Raw genomic sequence first — 12567 nt, forward strand, 5'->3', positions numbered from 1 at the left:
CACTGCTTGCTGCCTTGTTCCAATGTGTATAATGTGGGAATTCATTAAACACCTTCATACATCATTTACATATAAAAATATTCTCCTTAGGTAAAATACAAGTGTAGCTAACCCTTTAATTACTACTTTAAAAATGGGTTATTTATTTAGGCATTTTTGTGTATACCTAAGCAGCTGAAAAGCAAATGATATGGGCTTGCAAATCGGATTTCATTCATACTCAAAAGATTTCACGAAAGCATCAGAAGAGGAAATTAAAACAGGAGAATTCCCAGAGCTGCGATCCCCGAGTACTGGAGGTTAATTAACCTCTAGTTCCCCGAAGATCGCATACTCTTCTCAATGATTTTCAGCCACAGCTGCAATCATTTACAAGCTCAGTGTGCAATCCTCAGGGCACTAGAGGTTAATTAACCTCTAGTGCCCCGGGCATCGCCTGCAGTTACAGCTGTGACCGCAAAGTTCCCACGGTCTTGTGACCATGGGAACTCAACTGCAGTTCCACTACGATTCCCTGGGCACTAGGGGTTAATTAACCTCTAGTGCCCCAGAGATCCCAAACTCTACTCAATGAATGCAGCCACAGCTGCAATCATTGAGGAGATGCCTGGCAAAGGAGAACCTCCTGACATTGTAATATAAGCATCTCTTACAAATGATACATTTGTTACAGATACAAATGTATAATTTGTAAGAGATACTTATATTACAATGTCAGGAAGTTCTCTTGTGCGATCCCCGGGGCACTAGAGGTTAAATACCTCTAGTGCCCTGGGATCGCAGAAGATTTCTAGGGCTGCATAATGCAGCCCTGGAAATCTTTCTGTTCGGCGAGAGCTCGACCTCTCGGCTAATCAGAAGGCCGTTCTCGCTTACACTTTCGGTAAGCAAGAAAAGCCAGATTTGCCGGGAGATCAAACCTAATATTCTCGCTAATCCCTAACATTTATCAGCTTATTTACATTGAACACTTGTTAGAACCTGGCCTTTTACACTAGAATAACATATAAGTATTTACACTCTTAAAGCCTACTTTACAACTCGTTGTAATGTGTGTATGTTTTTGGATGGTACCTCAATGTACAGAAGAAAAAAAAACCTGCATTTCAGCCTCCAAAACTGCCTGGTTAGGGACTGTTGTGTGTTGTGGTACGCTTCATTGATAAAAATGGTGCAGGTCCACAGATTGTGTTTCCATCCGCATTCAAAAACAGGAGAAAGACATTTTTTTGGCATAAGAAATCAACATATATTCTGTGATATACATATAAATGCATAAAGTAGTGTGTGAATCAACCTGCTGACAAAAAGGGATTCATGTACATAAAATATATGTTGATTTCTTGTCTTTCTCCTTTTTTGATTTATTTGACTACTATTGGGGTTGGCATATAGATCACCATACCAGAAAGATAGGGTCACTCCTTCTTTTCTCTTTAGTCCCATCTGCATTGTTTTTTTTTCAGCAGAACCATCTCACTGCTGAGTATCCTCTTCCTGTATTTCTTTTAAATTTTCTATTTTTGAAAAACAGTTTTATGCTGGTATTCCCCTATACTTCAACAAACCAATATACAGTCATGGCCAATTATATTGGCACCCTTGTGTTTATGTCAGAAAATGCACCACTTATTACAAATGCTTTGGTATTGTCATGTTTATTTATTTTGTTGGTACTGGAAGAACACAAAAAAAGCAGAGAAATAACATTTGACACACTTGGAAGAAAGAACTGATGTTATTCGCTTTCTGTGCTAATCAATGATTTTTTTACATCTCTTTACTGGAATTTTGGACCACTCTTCCTTTGCCAGCTGCTCCAGGTGTCTCATATTTAAAAGGGTTTCTTCTCCCAACTGCTGTTTTTAGATCTCTCCACAGATGCTCTATGGGATTCAGATCTGGACTCCTTGCTGGCCACGTCAGCACTCTCCAGTGCTTTGTTTTAACCATTTCTGGGTGCTCTTTGAAGTATGCTTTGGGTCATGGCCCTGCTGTAGGACCCATGACCTCTGACTGAGACCCAGTATTTTAAAACTGGGACCTACATTGTGCCCAGAAATCCTTGGTGTTCTTCAGATTTTACAATGCCAAAAAACCGTCAAGACTACCAGTGCCTAAAGCAGCAAAGCAACCCCAAAACCTCTTCCATGTTTGACTGTAGGGATTGTGTTCCTTTGAAGACTTCTTTTTGTTTTCTGTAAACAGTATACAGTAGAATGATGTGCGTTACCGAAAACAGCTTTTTATGACTTGTAATGTGTATCTGCCATTTAACACTCTTTGGGCTCCATCTATAAACAGGGTATTAGAGTAGGTCATGCTCAGCGGGTCCACAAACAAGCTGCATTGGGGAATAAATGGAACTGTGGTGCACCAACACCTATTATTGTTTTATTGTGCAGAGATGCACCACAGAGATGTCAACATAATGAACATTGAAATGTACCCCCAATGACCTCTGTAGCTGCCAGCATTGTAGTATAATTCATATATAAACCTAATAACAAAAGCGTTGAAGTCAGATTTTTTCCAAATGTCACGTCTAACTGTAGGGGCGTATCAAATTGATTCAGCCCTAAACAAGGCTCTAGAAAGTAGGAAGAATTCCTTCCTCAGACACTTGTCTTGTCACTGAAACAGATACATCCCTTAGAATATTTACCTGCACCTTTTGTTCTGAAGACATTTTATTTTTTTATTACTTTCTGTCTTGGTCACCAGGAATAACACTGAATAAACCTACAGTAAAACAGCCAACAATAAAATAATGACAGGGTTTCTTTCCCCTTCTGTCCTTCATACTCCTTCCAAAATTATTTTCCTCCAAAAAACTAATTACCAGGTAATTTATTTATTTATTTTTTGCTGTTTCCCAGTCAGGTTCGGCAAAAGCTATGCATGTGTGCTGCAGTCCCCATTTATTTCTATAAGTACAGAACCATCCATAGGAATGACTAGGTGCAGGTCCAGGTCCAGTGCTTTTGTTGAAGAGAACAATATTGCACACAGTAGAGATCTCAGAAGTGCAGCTGCAGGTAAGTACTCAACTTTAGTGAATTAATTTTGGGGAAGGGGAGTAATAAAATAGGTGCACTGTTTATATATATATATATATATATATATATATATATATATATATATTTATTTAGTTGTTTGGTACCCTATTGAGTCTTCTTTCTCCATTTCTTCTTCAATAGGTGAGTCCTGAATGCTGTAGAAAACAAGGCCACCTAATGATATAGCACTGTTACCTATAGCAGTCCCCTATGGGCCCAGGGCTTATAGGAAGAGAATTTAATTGATTTTCCAATTCAGCACTAAAAAAGACCAGTACTGGACTACAGAGCGATACATCTGCAGAAATAGTGCTGAAGGTAAGGATTGTATTGCAGCATCAGGATTTTAGGCTGACTATTGCAGAATAATTTATAAGATAAAAATGTTTCTTAAGCTGAAGTTGGGCTTTCATTTGGCAACATGCGCTATATTCTGATAGTATAATTTTCTTTTCTAACAACTTTGCGGAGAGAAGGATTTACACACGTTCTAAATGATGATAAAATGATGTTTTTTTCATATTATTCTGATAGTGAAACGTTCTTAGTGTAGGCAGCCTAACACCAGATTTTGTAAGGGGATAAAAATCTTTTATATTGGATTTTAATAACGAAGTGTTAAAGTAGATTTGGAGTTAAAAAGTAGTAGTGCATTCTATGTTCTTGATCCATACAACACTGTGAACTTGCTTCATTTGTATAGATTCACTTTAAGACTCAGTTTTAACCGCTGTGGGAACTGCATAAAACTTTGCTACCCAGAGCTTCCTTTAGGCCACTATCACAAGTTTTTCCACTGAGACATATCTAAGATCTTATCAGCTATGTTACTGTCAGTCATGTACACAATGCTGATAAGTTCATCAGCATGGCTTTCTTTAGTTTTAATCACAATTATAACAGTCACTGCCTCTTAAATACAGAAACTTTTTAGTAAAGATACAGCCTTAGAAGAAACAGCATGATAAAAAAATGCAGACTCTATATAGGTCAATAATTACAGAGAAAATTGCAAACGGGAAGTTTTTGTTAACGTGATTAACATTAGCCATGTCTTGTGTGCAATCTTTTGTTACAATACACTTCAATTGTAACTCTAGGGATCACAAGACAAGAAATAAGAAAACACTAAGCTTGGAGAATAGTGCATGAAATGATGGCATTACTTCTAAAACCACATAACTTCTATACTAGGCTTTATGATGAAAACTTCAGGATTGTGTCTACGGGCTGTTGTTATTGTCAGAATTGTTTTTCCTCCAACAAGTCAAGTTAAGGCAGCTTAAAGCTTGTTCATGTGGCATGGAAGGAGGTCAAATATTTTTTTGCATTTTCATATAGTTCCAACATTATACAGTACTTCACAAAGTCCATAGTCATGGCCCCCATGAACGCATCTAAAACCAAACTGCATTTGCCCATTGCCAGCTACATTAGCCCAACGCCTTTCAAAACAGTTTGTGGATTTGAATACATAACACTGTATTGTAGCCAAGACCTAAAGCTGATGAATGGGTTCTCCCCATAGTGTGCACAGCAAACTTTCACATTACAACAAATTTGCTGCCCAGCGTGCTGTCCTCCAATAATGACAGGTTCAGACTCACGACTCATGCTCAATTCACAGCCACCATCTTTATTGTAACTTCCCATCTTGCTGCCCTTTGACATTATGGTGGACACTGATTATGTACAATGTTACATTGTCCCCGGTATTTGACTTTATTCTCAGTACCTTTTAAATGCTGGAAATTAGCCAATGTGTACAATATATACAGTAGATACAAGCTCCTGTGCTTTCAAATCCCTACACAGCTCTTGTCCAAACGACTCTTCTGACATGGTAGAAAAATACCCCCCTAGCCACTCTCTTCGCTCCTCCAATGACCTACTACTGACTACTCACTCATTACCTCCTCACATGCACGGCTCCAAGACTTTTCGAGAGCTGCCCCAACTCTCTAGAATGGTCTTTTTTTTTTCGGACTGGCCTACTGGTCTTCGTCTGTCTCCTAAAGCCCTCACTACTTCCTGTCACTGCACTCCCCTCCTATTGTGTGAGACTACCCCACCTCTTAGATTGTAAGATCTTCAGGGCACGGTCCTCTTCTCCTCCTGTGTCACTGTCTTTCATTTGGAATCCCTATTTAATGTACAGCACTGTGTAATATGTTGATGCTATATAAATCCCGTTTATTATTATTAATAATAATAATATTAAAAAAGATAAAAAATAGACTATGCTGTATCTTCTAGAAACATTGCATTTCTTAGTTCGATTTTAAACTCCCCATATGTTAATTCTTTTTTTTATATATACTTTATTTTTTATTTAGCACCCAGGTAAGCATACAAAAAGACATTCGGAATGTACAAAATACATAACATGACATCCAATCTTGTAACAAAATATCTCCAGAATTCAAGTAATAATCCACCAGTAATGCAAACACCAGTTACTTTTAACATTTTCAAATTAATAATGTAGAACAAGAGAAGGGAAACACCAACTAATAGGAGGAAGAAAAAGAGAAGGGTGGGAGGCGGGAAGGAGAAGAGGGGAATGGCATCAAATTTATACTGATATAGGGTTAGGAGAGAACCTAGCCTTTGCAACATAGATAGAATTGAACAACATCATACAATATTCCTTACAATAGTTCAATCGACATCTTCATCATAACTCGTCCTTCTTATGGCTAGATACACCGAGGTAGTTTTTGAACTTCTCCGAACGCCCGTCTCTAGTCGGCATGAGATCTTGCATTGTCATAATCTCATTTACTTAGTTAAACCACTGAGAGACGGTCGGGGGAGAAATTTGTTTCCAGAGTACTGGAATACAAGCCTTAGTGGCAATAAGCAAATGTTTCAGCAGGGATGTATCATATTTTTTCCTTGAAAGGGATGACACATGTAGTAGAACCAGTTCCGGTCTACTGCAGATTGACACATCTGTTAATTCATGCACATGTCGGCTACCTGGGACCAGAAAGAGGAAAAAAGAGGGCACTCCCAAAATATATGGATCAAACTGCCTACCTCTGCTTTGCATCTCCAGCACCTGTCCTCAACCTGCGGATAGATCATTGCTAAGAGAACTGGGACCCAGTACCATATGGTTATCAGCTTGTAGTTCAATTCCTGGTAAGAATTGCTGATTGCTGCTTTATGACCAAAATATAGAAGGTGTTCTAGGTGTTCTAGCTGTTCCTAGCAGCCTATATGCCGAAGATAATGTACCACGCAGTGGTCCCTCACCATTACATGTGGATTCTAAGGTGGATAAAGGCCGATCAAATTGGGAGACTGGTGGAAGGGAGTACATGAAACTTGCCAGTTGTAGGGTTCTCCAGGGTCCCAATGGGGGGAGGGAATGCTCTGACTATAATGCTGCTACTGCTAGCCAGCCTGAGCTGCTAAAAAAATGTTATGCTCTAAACACTCCCCGTTCCCTCCATGTACAAAATAGCTGGTCAGAAATTCATGGCTGAAACTGTGAGTGCCCTAGCAGGGGGGTCAACAGGGATGGATTTTCCCATATGTTAATTCTTATGTGTATATCTAAATGTATATGAAAGCTGACATTCCAAATGTTTCTGTTTTCCTTAAACTTTTGAAGAGCATTCACTGATTTCTGGCATACACATGTCTTTGCTATAACATAAATTTTATGATAGCTTAACCCCCAGGAATTGCATAATATGTTCGAGCACATGTGAAGAACACTTGTGTGTATGTATATTATGATGATAGCAGCCTTGCTTTAAATGTATCTTGGGGTAGTCAGTCTCAAATGGAGAGTTTTGTTTATGTAGTGAAAGTCCACACAGCGAATAATGTTTTGAATTGGACACACACACAAAATAAAAGTATAACTTATCCAAAATTACTCAGTAACACCCTCTCTTCCTAGGAACCTTATGTTCACCTCAACAAAATATTAGTGTTTTATTTACAGTGGCGCAAACCCGCAGTGTCTGTTTCTCTCTGCAGACCAGCACTGTCTAGTTTCCCCAAGGTTTTATAACTCCCTGTGATGGCATTTGCTTCCTGTATAAGGGATAACCACAACAGTGCTGCCATAAAAAAACAATCTTTATCTTGTAATTTTTCTGTTATTGGAAACTTACATTCAGCAAAGATTTCTCTGTTTTTGCAGCTATCTCAGATTAGAAATCTCTGCCATTCTAACTGGAAGTTTTTGACTTGTCTGTGAGTCTTCCTAGAGGTATAACTGAAACTAGTAAATTATATTTAACCTATCAACTCAGCCATGTAATTGCCTTGTAGTCTTCTGAATGATTTTTGACTAAAATCTTAGCTTAGGCTAAAACCTTAGCTTTCATGTACATCTCTTCCTTGATTCATCAAAGTTCCTATTTGGGCAGAAGATATAACATACTTTCAGGTCACATGTAATTACCAAAGGGTATGCTTCAACCATTTAGAATAATAGTTCATTGCTGTTAAAATATTTTGGTGTCCATTGGATGGTATAGACATTTTTAAGAGTAAAAGCCAGATATGTGTCTCCATCTTCTATTGCCACTAAAAGCCCACACCCCAAAAGCCATGTTTCAAGAATAGTAGGTTAATCAAACACATGGCTCCAGTATATCTGCACCAAGATATCAACCTATGGTGTGTTATCTTATGTATGCTTGCAAAGGATAGATTAAATGTTGCTACCTTCTTGGGTGAACAGAATGCTTGATAAACATTATGATAAGAGGAATCTTAGGAGACATTTATGGTTATTTGGGAGGTAATGAAAATGAGCTTTAAGGGTGAAAATGGGTGCATAAGGCGTTTGCTTTTTCACACTGCCATTGTCCACCTATAGGAGATGCATGTAATTCCTTGAATAGTTTCAATGCCTCCAGCTTTTAGTGACTTTTATCATTTAACAATTGCTCAAACTTGGCTGGTGAAACAAGTGGCTTTTTAATCAAGTGGTGTTAGAAAAATCAGGGCTCTGATATTGTGCATTTGGAAGTTGTGTCTGCTTGACTGTCAGTTTTGTTTTAAATATCTTTTTTTCTTTTCACCTTGTTTCCTTGCTAACCTCTAAGGAGGAGTTGTCAAGGCTTCACAGGTGATTTAAGTTCCTGCCAGACTCACCCTTGAGCTTGCTCAAACTTGGCTGGTGAAACAAGTGGCTTTTTAATCAAGTGGAGTTTGAAAACAAAAGGAGTTAAACATTTTTAGTAAGTAAACTCCTTGTAAACAAAGAAATATTGTAACTGGGAAGATGAGTGGTAACAAGGTGGAAGGTTTTGTTCAGTGCACAGTCTGCCATATGTATGCACAAATGGAGCAACAGCTCCTAGGTGAATACCGCTGTGACAGATGTGAGCAAGTTGCCTTTCTGGTATCTTGCATTGGAGATCTGGAGAAGCGCATTGCAACACTGAAATCACTGGATCACCTTGAGAGGGGTCTCCTGCTCACTGAGCAGGCAGTTAATGGCCTATATGCGGAGAGGTTAATCAGGATGAGCATGTAGGGAGTTGGGTTAATGTAACTAGAGGGAGTGGTAGGGGCACCCAGAAAAGGAAGGCCAGCCCTGTGTTTGAGCACCCCAATATGTATGCAAAGTTATGTGAAGATGTGCAGGTGGCAGACCCAGTGGTGGCGACTCTAGATGTTACTGCTACCCCTAACAGCCAGGAGAGCAACACATCTAGTAGGGGTGGGGAGGTAAAATCAGGAAGGAAAAGACAATCGGTAGTCATAGGGGATTCTATCATCAGGAGGACTGATAGAATAGTTTGTCGCCCAGATCCCTTCAACCGAATGGTTTGCTGTCTCCCGGCATTTGGTGGACCGCGTTGACAAATTACTGGGGGGCTGCCTGGACAGGACCCAGCTGTCTTGGTCCATGTTGGAAACAATAACAAGATAGATGGATGATGGAGGATCCTTAAAAATCAGTATAAGGAACAAGGTTTCAAATTGAAGGAAAGGACCTCCAAGGATATGTTCTCTGGAATATTGCCTGTGCCATGCACAACACAGGACAGGCAGAGGGAGCTTAGGCAGCTAAACGCATGGCTTAAGTCCTGGTGCAAAAGGAGAGGGTTTGGGTTCATAGAGCACTGCGCTGACTTCATTGGGGTACAACCTGTATGCCAGAGATGGTTTGCACCTAAATGAAAGGGGGTCTGCTGTGCTAGGGGAAAGATTTAGGGGATTGGTGGTGGGATATTTAAACTAGGACAGAGGGGGGTGGGACACTTAAAAAGGGTGGCAGAAAGGTTAGTCAGAGGTCAGACACTAGTTGAGGGGGGATTTGGGGATAGTTGGGGGAAGGTTATGGATAAATGTATGGAGCTTCCCATGTTACAAACAAACATTGGATTGTGCAGTACTAGTTGTACTGTAAAACAAAAGGATTTGGCAAACAGCGATGGTAAAAGCAGCAATGGTTTAAAGAGTCTACTCACTAATGCTAGAAGTCTAGCAAACAAGATAGGGGAACTGGAAGCCTTAATGAATGAATGAAGTTCATTATAACTTAGTTGGTGTTGCTGAATTCTGGCTTTGTTCTTTGTATGACTGGGCTGTCCATCTTCCTGGGTAAACTCTCTTTCGTAAAGATAGAGTCAAATTAAAGGCTGGTGGTGTCTGTCTGTATGTTAGAAGTGATCTAAAAGTGAATGTGAAAGAAGAAATTGCGGATGGAACAAGTGATAAGGTTGAGGCATTATGGGTGGAGTTGAATGTGGGGTTGAATAACACACAATTAATTATTGGAGTCTGCTATAGGCCCCCCAGTGCTAAGGAAGAAATAGAAAATCAACTACTAGTACAGATAGAAAAAGCAGCAAAAAGTGGAAGTGTGATCAGAAGGGGAATAATCGTTCAGAATCTTTTTTTTCTAGATTTTCCTCCTTTAAAATTGGGTGCGTCTTATATGCCGGAGCGTCTTATACGCCGAAAAATACGGTAATTTTAAGAGAGCACATTTTCCAATATTAAGGGCAGCTCTCTGTGACTTGGACTTGGAGACAATATTGTCCTCAAAGAACAGAAATAGGAATGTTTCAAGTCTGTTCTACAAAAGCATACTGAAAAATATATTCCAATGGGTAATAAGTTTAAGAGGCTAAAATTAAAACCATGTAACCATGTAAATTATTATGTGGCTCACAGCTGATGTTAAAAAAGCCATAAGGAACAAGTAAAGGGCATCCAAAAATATAAAAATGAAGGATCACCTTCATTGTTTGAAAACTTTAAAGAATATAACAAAGTATGTAAAAAGGAGATAAAATGTGCAAAACTTCTAAATAAAAGACAGTATGCAAAGGAAAGTAAGGCAAGACCCCCCCCCCCCATTTTTTAAAATATATTATTAGCAAAAAGATCAGTTCTGAGCATGTAGGCCCCTTAAAGAATGTTGTTGGGTTGGTAACTGGGGATAAGGAAAAGGCGGATTTACTAAACACAAGGTAGCGATGGATTGGCCAATGTGGTTCCTATCTTCAAAAAGGGAGCAAAGTCATTACCAGGTAACTACACACCCGTTAGTTTAACGTCCATAGTTGGAAAGGTGCTAGAGAGCTTGATAAAGAACCACAAAGAGGAGTTTCTGCTAGAAAATAATATCATAAGTGATAGTAAGCATGGCTTCAAGAAAGACTGGAGTTGTCAAATAAATTTACGTTCTTTTTATGAGGAAGTAAGTAAACAGGTAGACAGTGGAACAGAAGTTGATATAGTGTACTTGGACTTTGCTAAAGCATTTGACACCGTACCCCACAGACAGTTAATATGCAAATTAGGGTCTATAGGTTTAGAAAAGTCAATCTGTAAATGGAAAGGGAACTGGGTTAAAGACCGCATCCAGAGAGTTTTAATTAATGATTTATACTCTGAATGGTCTAAGGGTATTAGTGGTGTACCCCAGGGTTCAGTGTTCAGACCTTTTCTGTTTAACATCTTTATAAATGATAAAGAGTTTGGGATTAAAAAATTACCATATCTGTGTTTGCAGATGACACCAAACTATGTAATCGATATAAATCCATACAGATTGTCTATAATCTACAAGCAGACCTGGATGTACTGTTTGATTGGGAAGCCAAGTGGCAAATTACATTTATTATAGATAAATGTAAAGTTATGACCTTGGGGCCTAACAACATGCATGCTTCATACTGTCTAGGGGGAATACATTTGGGGGAGTCAGAAATGGAAAAGGATCTGGGGGTTCTGGTAGATCATAGACCTAATAACAGCATGCAATGCCAAGCTGCAATATCTAAAGCTAGTAAAGTACTTTCTTGTATTAAAAGAGGGATAGACTGCAGAGATGAAGACATAATCCTGTCCCTGTACAAAGCATTGGTCAGACCACATCTGGAATATGCAGTCCAGTTTGGGGCACCAGTTCACAAAAATGACATTTTGGAATTGGAGAGGGTGCAGAGAAGGGTAACTAAACTAATAAAAGGTGGTAATATGATCACCCTGTATAAATATATAAGGGCTCCATATAGGAAACTCTCATCCCCATTATTCACTTTGAGATCATTACAAAGAACAAGAGGGCACTCTTTACATCTGGAGGAAAAGCAGTTTAAGCTCCGGATAAGGAAGGGATTCTTCACTGAAAGGTCTTTGAAAATGTGGAATCCACTCCCTCAGGAAGTAGTTTCAGCAACTACTATAGATTGCTTTAAGAAAAAGCTAGATGATTTCTAGAAGCACAGAATATAACTGGGTATTAAGGATTTAAAGTAAAAAAAAACGTGACTGATTATCCAGGGAACACCCAATTGCCTGGAAGGGATAGGCAAGGAGTAAGGAATTTTTTTCCCGTTTAAGCAAAGTGTACCAGGGTTTGTTTTGACTTCCTCTAGACAAACTATGTTTTATAGGGTTTTACATATGGGATATGTTTATTTCCCAAAAAGTTGAACTAGATGGACTTATGTCTTTTTTAAACCTACTATGTAACATTACTCGGTTGCTCTCCTGCATTGTGTAAGGATCATGCAGCCTATCCTGTGCTAGAACACATTACCCTACGTGCAGCCCATCCTATACATGTAAAGATCACCCTATTTTCATACTGCCTCTCCTAAACATGCACAGATTAACCTATATACATATCATCTGTGCGATACGTGTACAGATCACCCTCTATTTATATAGCCCATCCTATACATGTACAGATCAACCTATATAGACCCATCCTATACATGTACAGATCACCCTATATACACACATCCCATACATGTACAGATCATCCAATATACACACTTCCTATACATGTACAGATCACCCTATATACAGACATTCCATACATGTACAGATCACCCTATATACAAACATCCTATACATGTACAGATCACCCTATATACACACATCCCATACATGTACAGATCCCCCAATATACACACAACCCATACATGTACAGATCACCCAATATACACACATCCCATCCTATACATGTACAGATCACTCTATATACACACATCCCATACATGTACAGATC

This window comes from Pyxicephalus adspersus, chromosome 6 (assembly GCF_032062135.1).
Source record: "Pyxicephalus adspersus chromosome 6, UCB_Pads_2.0, whole genome shotgun sequence".
NCBI lineage: Eukaryota > Metazoa > Chordata > Amphibia > Anura > Pyxicephalidae > Pyxicephalus > Pyxicephalus adspersus.